The sequence below is a fragment of the Bufo gargarizans genome, chromosome 9 (genome assembly GCF_014858855.1).
Source record: "Bufo gargarizans isolate SCDJY-AF-19 chromosome 9, ASM1485885v1, whole genome shotgun sequence".
In the NCBI taxonomy this organism is placed as follows: domain Eukaryota; kingdom Metazoa; phylum Chordata; class Amphibia; order Anura; family Bufonidae; genus Bufo; species Bufo gargarizans.
Genome location: NC_058088.1, coordinates 77941402 through 77954201, shown reverse-complemented (window position 1 = coordinate 77954201; position 12800 = coordinate 77941402). Strand labels below are relative to the sequence as shown.

The window sequence follows — 12800 nt, the reverse complement described above, 5'->3', positions numbered from 1 at the left end:
GGGGGAGCAAGGGTGCACAGAGTGGTTGGGCCCGCCCTTGATGCACTTAACTACTCATTTGCATATGGACTTAAATTATTTTTTCTTCAGAAAGAAGCAACAGCTTGCTAAGGGAAAGGTGTCATTGCAATCAGCTGAGCTAGCCCTACAATGCATTGTGCCTGGTTTAACAGTGAATTTCCAGGTGACAAACTGCCTTTAAGTTCTGCTTTTTTCTTATGCATATCAGTAGAGATCAGCGAAGTATTGGAAACTTCGACTCGGCTGCTTTGCCTAATTTTACAAAAAAAATTGCTTTTATAATGTATTACTTCGTCACGAAGCGCATTTCTTTGTAAGTAGTGGGTGCAATGACAGGGAGCTGCTGTCAATGAACCCCTCAGATGATCGCGGCATCTGATTTACAAAACACGGTGTAAAATAAATAAATAAAATGCTATACTTACCTGTTCTATTTGCTTGCGACGGGGCGGCCGTCGCCATCTTGCTTGAAGATCTGGCACAAAATCTTGTGAGGCCCGAGTCATCACGCCGGATGGCGTGGTGATATGATACAGCACCTCGCACAGGATTTCGTGAGAGATCTTCAAGCAAGATGGCGGCGGCCCGCCCGGCTTCGCGGCAAACCAAATTTATCCTGAAATTCGGATTGAAGTCCACTACATATCAGCAACGTAGAACATAAACATGATTTCTCAATTAGATACACCAGGGATAAACTTTGTTCCGCAAGGACTTAATTATTAATGAAATGTACGGGACTTGATTTATTGAAGACCATTCATACTTGGACTACAAAAGTCGTATACAGAACTTTATGTATCTCCAAGTGATCCTAGATGGATCTGAAAATGACATCATGTACAAGCAGTTCATGAGAAGCTGTAGCATGTAATAATTGAGGAGGGATCTTAAAGAGGTTATCCCATGATATTTAGATTCCTCAGCACTAATAATATAGTGCATGATAATCTCTTTCGAACAAAGCTAGAACCAGCCCTGTACCTAACATGGATCCTGAGATCTCCACATTCTTTGCTCCAGTTGTTTTGCCAGATTTATATCAATCTGAAGGCTCAGACAGTGGGGGATACTTATCATTGTTTCTACGCCACAATTGTGGCGTAGAAATGAAGGAGCAGGCTTCTGTGGTTCTCGTCGCTTTTCCGAAGTGCAGAGAAAAGAGGTGTGGCTTAGTGCCGCCAGCCGTATTTACTATAACTTTCACCAGAAAGTGGCGGAAGTCATAGCTGAAGTCTACGCCAGCCTGTAGTCTACGCCAGCCTACGCCAGCCTTCACTTTCTGGCGCAGTTCAGGCCTGATTTTTATTAAGAGGCTTTTGGCTGGACCTGCCAGCCTACATATATCTCCCCCCAGTGCGTCCTTTCTGCTGTAGCTCAGAAGCTGTGAACTTTCCGCTGCAGTTCTCTCCCTATCAAAGCTAAGAAGAACGGAACTGAGCATGTGCGTCCACCTCAGGGATCTGGACAGAGAAATAAGCAAAACAGCAAACAGCAGGTGACGTTATACAGATACATGTTATTGAATAACTCAGTGGCTGTACTAAATTTTTTATTACATGCAATTACAAATGTATTCAGATCCAGGTGCTGGTTTGAAAACTGCAGAATATTTTTTGTGTGGCTAAAACCAGGAGTGAATACAAAAAGTGGAGGAGACTCTTTACCTTTATACATGTTCCCTATTCCTGACTTTAGCGTTAAAAATAAAACTGCATAAAAAACCAGCCTAACTTGTTCAGATAAGATGCTCTTGTATTCTAATTAAAGAATGTTCAAATAATTTACAAGAATTAATTAATCTCTTTTTTTACTACGTCCCTGAATCCAATCATTTAATTATGTTATAGCTGCCGGTGGCGGGTCTCTGGGTGGCAGATATTATCTTTTCTGCACTATGTTCAAAAGAAAATAGTAAAACACAGATTCTAAAGGCTTTGCAGTGGCTTACTCATCCTGATACTAAAACACAACCTACACAACTTGTCAGGGATAATTATAAATATTTCAGGAAAATGCCAAGTGTACACCCAACTATAATGACACCCTAAAGAAAGGCATAATGTGCAAGTAAATAAATCATGTCGATCTCATCATTCATAATACCGCAATAGAAGCAAGATTATTCTTATTATAAATGTGCACTAAGGCGCTGTTCACACTAGCTCCATGGCTTCAGGACGTAGCAGAATGGATCCCAACGAATCCTGGTTGATCCAATTTTCTTACGTGGTCCTTTAGGTTTCCTGCTGCAAATTTTGCCAATGTTGTTTAAAAAAAATTCCAGAAAACAAAGAACTCCATTGTGAATAGTACCACAAGCAGTCCACAAGAGCAATGTATGATGAGAATCCAACATGCCCAATCCTTGCATCTGGAAAGAGACATTTTTGGTGAATGTATATCTAATGTATATGGCCACCTGAATAAATATATGAAGTCAGAGGATGATAAGTAACTGTCTTCTATCATACGAGCAGATAGAATTTAAAGGGGTTACAGAGGATCATCCTATAATAAAGAATAAATGAATACTTACCTGACAGATCCTGTGAAGCGAAGCAACAGCGAGGAATCTATCAGGTAATCATCTATTATATTTATTACAGGTCGATCCCCAGAGTTGCCCGATTTCTTTCTTAAACCAAACAACCCCTTTAAGCAGTGATGGATCCATTACATTACAGACACCAACAATGCCCAAAATGGTGCCAGTGATTTTATTTAAAAAAAAGTACCACTCCATTAAAGGAGTGTCAGCAGATTTGTACCTATGACACTGGCTGACCTGTTACATGTGCGCTTGGCAGCTGAAGGCATCTGTGTTGGTCCCATGTTCATATGTGCCCGCATTACTTAGAAAAATGATGTTTTCATATATGCAAATTAACCTCTAGGAGCAACGGGGGCGTTGCTGTTACACCTAGAGGCACTATCTATATTGTAACAAATGAATATAATCCTGTAATTTTCACACTGGCCACTAGGTCTAATATTAATACATTTTAGTAGCTAATATCATTGTCACTACAGGCAGAATTACAATGACAAGTAACACCTCTACATAGACACAAGATCCACTATTTACAATAGGTGATATTACAGCTTATCTCTTCCCTCCTGACCTCTGCACAGGTCCCAAAGCATGCCTAGAAAACTCTTCCATAGCAGTCACTGAGGTCCCCTCCTGTCCATTGTGTCTATGGCCTATGTAGTTGCTCTCAAAAGATAGGAAGTCTTAACATACTTTAGGCCTAGTGATCAGTGTGAAAACTTTAGAATCTTATTTTTTTTTTTAAAAACCTTTAATACCCAGAAAAAATAAAAATAAATAATTTTAGTTTTTTAATCCCAGCCTTCCCAAAGCCATACATTTTTAAATTTTCCATTCCCTTTCCATTTCCATAGCTATATGAGGGCTTGTTTTTTGCGGACCAAGTTGTACTTTCTTATGGTTGCATACAATGTAGCGGGAAGAGGAAATAAAATTCCAAATGAAGTGGAAGTATAAAAAAAAAACATTTCTGCCACAGTTTTATGGGTTTTGTTTTTACAGTGTTACCTACGCAGTAAAACTGACTTTTTACCTTCATTCTCTGAGTCAGTATGATTACAACGATACCAGATATGTTTAGTTTGAATGCTGAAAAAAATAAAAACTTTTAACAAAAACTAACTTTTCTTTGCATCACCATATTCTTACCCCCATAACTTTTTATTTTTCTGTGTATGGAGCTGTGTGATGGCTCATTTCTTCTGGGGAAGTCTGTACTTTTTACTGATACCACTGGGGATGTGTATGACTTGTTGATCGCTTTTTATTAAAACATTTTGTGGGAGGTGAAGAGGCCAAAAAAACTGCCATTCGGCCATTTTTACACTTTTTTCTGCTTCACCGTTTGCTGTATGGGATAAATAATTTTATATTTTAATAGTACAGGCATTTTCACAATACTCGTCAATATCCATAAATAGAGATGAGTGATTTGAAGTTGACGAAGTCGAATTAGTTCCAAATTTCAGGAAAAATTCGATTCTGAACGAATGCGAATTTCCTTGCATTTCGTGGTAATGAATTGCAATTTTTCCTAACATGGCGTCTAGCCGACTACAATGGCGGCTAAAAGGGCTACACGTGTGAGGATATGGGGCAAGGAACTGGGGAAGGTGGGATGACCCATAATGCCATGCATGCAGCCAATCAGCAGCCAGCCAGCCCGGTGATGTCACAGCCCTATAAATACAGCGACCATCTTAGAGTCTGCCATTCACTATCGTACTTTGTTCAGGGACAGACGTGTATACAGGCGCTAGGGAGAATGAAAGAAAAACTAATTGTTAAAAAAAAAAAAAAATGGAAAGAAGCGATTTGCTAGTTCAGGGAAAGGATAGTGAGAGGAATCATTTCACAGGCAGGGAGAGACGTGTGCAGATGCTAGGGAGAGTCATAGGAAAATCCTCATTGTGGAAAAAAAGCAATTTACAAGTGCAGGGAAACATTACTTGGGGATCCAGATAGTCTCATAATACAGCTCTGTCCTTCCAGCAATTAGTTATTAGGGTGCAAGTGCTATGTTGAAAAGCCTTTAGTGGCTTTTATTAGTGGAAAAAGATAAATATATACCCAGGTCACTTTTGCTGGTAACTGCACTAATATCATTTAGTGGCCTATTTCAATACAATACGAGAAATATTTATACAGGTCACTTTTGTTGTTATTTGCGCTAAAAGCGTTTCTTGTCATTTCACTACAATACGTTTCTTGTCATTTCACTAAAATAGAAGCAGTTCACATTTGGTGTTATTTGCGCTAAAAGCGTTTATTGCCATATTTCTAGAGAAAAAGAGAAAAATAGACTGTTCATATTTGCTGTTATTTGCGCTAAAAGCGTTTCTTGTCATATTTCAATATAATATGAGAAAAATAAACGCAATTCACATTCGAGGTTATTTGCGCTAAAAGCGTTTCTTGTCATATTTCACTCCAATACGAGAAAAATAGACGCAGTTCACATTTGATGTTATTTGCGCTAAAAGTGTTTCTTGTCATATTTCACTACTCTACGAGAAAAATAAACGCAGTTCACATTTGGTGTTATTTGCGCTAAAAGCGTTTATTGCCATATTTCACTCCAATACGATAAAAATAAACGCAGTTCACATTTGGTGTTATTTGCGCTAAAAGCGTTTATTGCCATATTTTTTGTAGAAAAAGAGAAAAATATACGTAGTTCACTTTCTCTATTATTTACTCTGAAATCATTTAGTGGTCTATTTTAGTCCAATACGAGAAATATATACGCAGGTTACGTTTGCTTGTATTTGTTCGGGAATAATTTAGTGGCCTATTTCAGTACAATAAGAGAAATATATATTCAGTTCACGTTTGCAGTTATTTGCACAGAAATAATTTTGTGGCCTATTTTGGTACAAAAAGAAAAAATATATTTGTTGCTTTTAGGGGTGTTTTAATTTCCGTTTCATTTGTTTAGTTCAGCTACAAGTATGTCAGGCAGAGAAGTGCCAGGCCATGCCCAGAGGAGTGGCAGAGGCATGAATGTTTCTGGCGCAAGCAGAGGTTGCAACAGAGTAAGGGGTCGTGGCAGCAGTAGTCGCAGCGAGAGGACTGAGCTCCCGTTGTCATCTACCGGTCGTGTCTTGACCAGCAACCCAGCAGTTCTTGATTGGTTAACTTGGTCATCCATGTCATCCCAAGTGACATCAGACATCCCCAGCCAACAGTCGGGGGGTTCGTCAGACACAACCCTTAATTGGCTTCGCCCGGAAGCAGGCCTTTTGCCCTCACCTGTCCTTAACCTGCCTCTGTCCTTTTCTGTTCCCTCACCGCGAGAAGTAGTATATGCTGTGGGCTCTGGCAGCAGGGTGGCAGCAGTGGGAGGTCAGGAGCCAAACGTGCCTGGGGTAGACCACCTGCTTCGCAGCAGCCTATCTGCCCAGGAAATAGTGGTGGAGGGGTCCACGGAGGCAGCGGTGGTAGCAATCAGTCAGTGCGGACTGTTGGGGGGAAAATCACCTACTCAGCAGCGCCAGAAGAGGTGAACGTGGCCATATGTCGCATCTGTGGGCAGAAGGTGAAGCGTGGCCAGGGTGTCAATGTTGGCACTGCGGCCCTACGTCAACATATGCAGTGTCGCCATACAGTGGCCTGGGAGAACCATGGCTCCGATGTGGTGGTCCAGCCTGGACAGCACCCTGCCACCCTGCATTGAAGATCCGCTGGACTACTTGGTAGCCAAACTGGATTTGTGGCCACAACTAGCAGAGTTTGCCCTGGAAAAGCTGTCCTGCCCGGCCATTAGTGTGGCATCAAAGTGGGCGTTTAGTGCGGTGGGGGACATACTTGCCCCAAGGAGAACTCGCCTGTCCACCCAAAATGTGGAGAGACTGACCTTTGTCAAGATGAATCAGGTGTGGATCAGCCAGGATTTCCAACCACCAAATCCTGATGCATCAGACTAGATCATCCATGGTGCCACACCAACACTTTGATACAAGAGACCGTTTTCTTCTGACTACCTGTCTCAGCTACTACTTTGATGCTGCAACCTGCCTGATGCCACACATCTGATGCCAAGAGCTCCTTTTTTTTACACACCTTCGTCAGCGAGTACTGGTATTGCCACCCACCGCCCCACTCTGTTACCGGGTTACTTTCAGGTCTCCTGATGCTGCTGCCATCTCCACACTATGTCACCTTGCCACTCTGTGGTCACCTCCTGCTGCTGCCATCTCCACACTATGTCACCTTGCCACTCTATGGTATCCTCCTGATGCTGCTGCTGCCATCTACACACTATGTCAACTTGCCACTCTCTGTCTCTGGTCTCCTCATGCTGCTGCTGCTGCTACTGCCATCTCCAAACTATGTCACCTTGCCACTCTGTGGTCTCCTCCTGCTGCTGCCATATCCACACTATGTCACCTTACCACTCGCTGGCCTCATCTACAGACTCTGTCAATGTGCCACTCTGTGGCCTTCTCATGATGCTGCTACTGCATCCGCCACTTCCAGACTCTGTCATTGTGCCACTCGGTGGCCTCCTTATGCTGCTTCCACCTCACCACTATGTCATAGGTCCACTCTGTGGACTTCTCATGCTGTTCTCACCCTCCCCACTTCATGACTGGTCCACTATTTTGGCTTTCGGCCTGGCTGACTTCATCATTTATTTGACCTTTCTTCTGATCTGTCAGAAGGAAGGAAAAATGAGATGCACAACGGATCCTGTTTGCGTAGCAGCTGTAAGGCCTGTATGGTCCCATCAAAATTGGCTTATGATTTGGTAGTCAAAAGCAGGAGTGGGTACAAAACACAAGACATACAAATATTCCATTCACGTGTCATCTTTGTTTTAGATCCAGTCCTGTTTTTTTTTGGCATTAGCAAAACTGATGGATTACTGAGCAAATGCTGACCGAGTGAAGGCGTATGCTCCACAGACACGATCCGTTTTTTGTGGGTTATTGTTCTGACGGATCAGAGGAAGGGCAAAATAATCAGTGACGTCAACACAAACTTACTGCTGACACCCTCTCCACTCTGTCGGGGGGGGGGGGCTCTACTTGTATAAGTGTTCAATAGAACAGGTTCTGTAGACATCTACTGTATGTGGAATCAGCTGACGAGGGTGTAAAAAGAGTGTGCTTCTTTACACTAAAGCTGAGTTATTTGGTTAGTTTTGGCCCCATGACTGCCCAAATAAGTGAAGTGTGCAGTGATTCTAAGAGCGACGCCTGTCATCTGCATGTTATACTGACTGACAGTATTATTTCACTATCCCAGCACTCTCCCTATGCATGTTACTGCAAGGCAAAGTGTTCTACACCCATATAAAGGCTTTATGCAGCTCGGAAATAGCTAATTTTTATCGCGATTCGATGCGGATCGTAGACATTTTTTTAGGGAAATTCGGCGAAGTCTAAATAGAATTTTGAAGAAATTCGCTCATCTCTACCCATAATGTTTATCTTTTCATTGTTTATGCACTTTTATTTTAATTTTGGAGAAAGGGGTTGATTTGAATTTTTATATTTTTCTTTTTTATAACATTAGATTGCTTCTGTCATAGACTTCAAGGCTCTCCATAGGAACTAATGTGCAGCAGCCTCCTGTCACTCAGGAGGGCAGGGGCTGCTGCGCACACACACTCGGCACTGCCGGGTGAGGTGGAGCATGGCTGGGAGCACAAGCTCCCAGTTTTTATTATCGCAGATGTCGTGGTCACATTCGACCACGGCATCTAAAGGGTTAAATGTCCACAATCGGCGTTACCTCTGGTCGTGGACATTATCTGGGTGTTTGCTGTTTAAAAGATGTTGTGCCATATATAAAGTCTTGATCACCGATGTATATATGGAATGGGTTAATATAGATAGTGACAACAAAAACAAATCACCAAAATTCTAAAAGAAAATTGTGTGAACAATAGTTAAACAATAGTTCATTTTTTTGAGGACACATTCCGTTTCATTCTTCTTGAGATTGCGACATAAACCTCAATTTTTCCACAAAAGAAAAATACCTAATTATAACCCTTGTGTGATTGGTGATATGTCACCATGTACTTTAGAGCAGATAACACCTTAACTAGTAAAGACCTTCACAAATGGAAAGAAAATAGGAAATTGCAATAGGTTTATTTTGTCCCTTTTCTTTCTTTGTAAAAGGAGAAAGAATTGTAGCTCTTAGGAAAATTACTTTTACATGGTGACATTTCTATCCAGGGCTACAATCAGCTTTGTGACCATAGTCATGAACACAGCCACTTTTTAATATTACGGACAATTCTAAAGCAATAAAGGGGAGCAAACATCAGATAAAAAGGCTTGAAATAATAGTTTGATCAGATGAACGGTGCACATGAACCTGTTATTCCAACATTCAGTTTTCTTGATATAATCATTTGTAGACATCTGTAGGATAGGAAAATGAAGCCTTGGCACATACAGGTCATTCAGAAAGTCAGACCCTTTCACTTTTTTCACATTTTGTTATGTTGTAGCCTTCTATTAAATCGAAAAAAGTTCAAATTATTTCCCCATCATTCTGCACTCCATATCCCATGATGAGTGAAAACAGAATGAAATCTTTGATAATTTATTGAAAAGGAAAAACTAAAATTTTGCAATGACATTAGTATTCAGAGTTAATACCATTTACTTAGGACTTAGTTGAGGCATTTTTGGCAGAGATTACAGCCTCCAGTCTTCTTGAGTATGATACCACAAAGTTTGCACACCTGGATTTAGGGATTTTCTGCCATTCTTCTCTGCAGATCCTCTGAAGCTCTGTCGGATTGCATGGGGACTGTCGATGGAAAGCCATTTAGAGGTCTCTTCAGAGATGTTCGATTGGATTCAAGTCTGGGCTTTGGCTGGGCTACTCAAGGACATTCATATAGTTGTCCCTAAGCCATTCCTGTGTCGTATTGACTGTGTGCTTATGGTCACTGTCTTATTGGAAGGTAAACCTTCAGCCCAGTCTGAGGTCCAGAGGATTGTGGATCAGCATTTCATTATCGCTATACTTTGCTCCATTCAGCTTACCCTTAACTTTGACCAATCTCTCTTTCCCAGCCGTTTAAAAATACCCCCACAGCCTGATGCCGCCACCATGCTTTACTGTAGGGATGGTATTGGGCAATGTCTAGTCTCCTCCCAACACAACGCTTAGAATTGAGGCCAAAAAGTTCAATTTTGGTTTTGGCAAGCCAGAAAGCCTTGTTTATTACAATCTGAAGGTCCTTTAAGTACTTTTCTGCCACTCTGCAATAAAGCCCTGATTGATGGAATGGTGAAATGATGGCTGACCCTCTGGAAGTTTCTCCCATCTGCACACAGGTTCTTTGGAGTTCATCCACAGTGACCATTGTCTTGGTCCCCTCTCTTACCAAGGTCCCTCTTCCCTGATTACTTACCTTTGTAGTGAGCCCAAAGTTGTTCCAAACTTTTTCCATTTAAGAATTATTGAGGCCATTGTGCTTTTGGGAACTTTCAGTGCAGCATAAATTAAATGTACTCTTCTCTAGATCTGTTGCTCAACAAGATCATGCCTCTGAGCTTTACAGGCAGTTTTATTCTCTTCATAAATTGGCTTTTGCTCTTATTGGCATTGTCAGCTGTGAGACTTTATATAGACAGGGGTGTAGCTTTCCAAATCATGTCCAATCAACTGAATTTACCACAGGTGGACTCCAATCAAGGTGTATAAATATCTCAAAGATGATCAAGAGAAATGGGAGACCTCGGGAGCTAAATTTCAAGTGTCATAGCAAAGGGTCTGAATACTGCAAAAAAATTTTTTTTGTTTTCCATTTTTTTCATTTTTTTTTGTTTTCCATTTTCCATTTTAATTTCCCAAAAATTTTAAAATTCCATTTTCACTTTCTCGTATTGAGTGCAGATTGATGCAACATGATTTTTTAAATTGTAGCACCAGGCCACAACAATGTGAAAAACATGAAAGGGTCTGAAGACTTTCTAAATGCATTTTTTTATTTCCATGTACAAATCTTTACTATTTTTAAACTTTAGAATATCCGATGAATTTATCTTCAACTCCAATATAAAAAAGTAATGGTGATCACAACATGAGGTGGAGAGAAGACAAACAGAAAACCAAATAAATCAGTAGCAGAATTTTCAGCAAACAGTGGGATACTTGAAAACCAGGGAGCGTATTCTTTTTTTTTTTTTGCTGCTGCTGATTAGTTTGGTCTTTTTTTGCTGCAGTTTTGTTCTTAAAGTTGGGAGTTTAGGTGACGATAACTAATTGTTTTATAACTGTCATATCATTTTTATGTGCCAAATGCAATGGAAATTAAAATTAAGTAAAACAATGTATTTGATTGCCATAAAATAAATAGTTCTTCCTTAGAGTTTGCCCTTATTTTGCCCACCTTTGCAATTAATTGACTTTTTCATTGCTCCAATTTTTTCTATTTTCTGATAAACCCTTTATTAACAAGCCTTTTTTATGCAGGTACAGTGGTGTACATACAGACAAGACTGTTTCTGGTACTGCAGATCAGATAATTCAAATAAGAAAAGGCTAACCGCCATGGTCCCTTGGATCAAACCCAAATTCACCAATCATACATTGAAGCCCATAGATTAAAAATCCTGGACAACTTCTGTAAAACATTGCCTACTACATACACATAATATATGTCCATTTACAAAATACGGTACATATGCAAGAAATACTCTGAGTGCTCAAACAGTTACATACTGAAAAATGATCTTAATTGCCAATGTGAGTGGACCACATGTAGATAGAATGGACTTAAGGGCCTTATTTATCAAGGCAGATGTCTGCACTGCCGGAAGAGGCATGTAATTTATGATGAGGCGCAGGCAGTCCGTGTGCCTGAATGAGATCTATGCCCGCTGCCATAGTCGTCAGTCATCATTTACACTAGTTTCTGGCATAAAAAAATATGAATGTTAGAGATGAGCAAAGTATTGAAAAATTCGATTTGGCTGTTTCGCCGAATTTTACAAAAAAATATGCATTTCTTTGTAAGTAGTGGATGCAATGACAGGGAGTGGTGATTGTGCAGCTCCCTGTCAGATGAAGTGTTCACAGCTGATCGTGGCATCTGACACTAATATAGAAGTGTAACATTTTAAAATATTAAATCATACTCACTTAATCTATTTGATCGCGAAGAGTCGGCCGGCTCAATCTTGAATAAAGATATACTGCAAAATTGCGTGGTGACGTTATGCGTCATTGTGCACGGGACTTCGTGCTTCAATCAAGATGGCAGCGGTCGGCACTATGCGCTCAAATGAATGAGGTATGATTTTTAAATTTTTTTTTTTTTTACAGCCATTCAGAAGAAAATCGTTTCGCTACTACGAAGCATGATGAAATTCGGCTTTGCGGCAAATCAAATTTTCCCTTTGTGGACTTCAATTCACTTAACACTAATGAATGTGTCTGGGGCCCATGCTCACAAAGGAGTAGGCAGTACCCTAGAATCCCATAGACTGCGATAGTATTCTAATGTTGTCTGTGAGACAAGTAATCAGAATATTGACTAAAAGTTACTACAAGTTACTATAAAGTAAAACAAAAAGGTAAAAAAAACATAAAAAATATAGAAAATTCAAATCGCACCCCCTAAAATACTGCAATGGTAAAAAAAATCCACTATTTGCCATTTTTTTGGTTCACTCCCCCCCAAAAGCCATAGTCACCCTGCCAAAAACAAGCTCACATAGCTCTGTAGATGAAAATATGAAAAAGTTATGACTGTTAGAAAATGGCGATGCAAAGAACATTTTGATTTTTTTCAAAGGTTTCTATTTTTTTAAAGTGCTAACAAAAATAAAAACTATACAAATTTGGTATCGCTGTAATCATATTATACCATAGAATAAGGATAGCATGTCATTTCAGTGCACAGTGAACACTGTAATATCAAGACCCCAAAAACCTTGGCAAAATTACAGGTTTTTTTTTCAATTTCACCCCAATACAAGCCATAGTAAATGGTACCGCAAAAAATACAACTTGTCCTGCAAAAAATTAATACAATTAAAAAAGTTATGGCTCTTGGAATTAGAGGAGGAAAAAATGAAAATGCAAAAAACACAATGGATCTAGTCCTTTTACGGTTACAGCCAAACAAAAGGCATTGGGGGAATGATGAATTTCTTAATGGGAAGGATGTGGCTTTAATTGTTCAGATTGTGGACAGTTTGTCTCAGTGTAGATGCAGCCTGAAAATTCAGGAAACTGCGAGGACATC

The 12800-nt window shown here is 40.2% G+C and overlaps 1 protein-coding gene across 3 annotated transcripts in view; it reads right to left on the bottom strand.

The window, feature by feature from the left end:
* The window catches only part of PASD1 (PAS domain containing repressor 1), a 203567-nt gene that overhangs the window by 80444 nt on the left and 110323 nt on the right, over positions 1-12800 (bottom strand). The gene's annotated exons all lie outside the window — the stretch shown is intronic.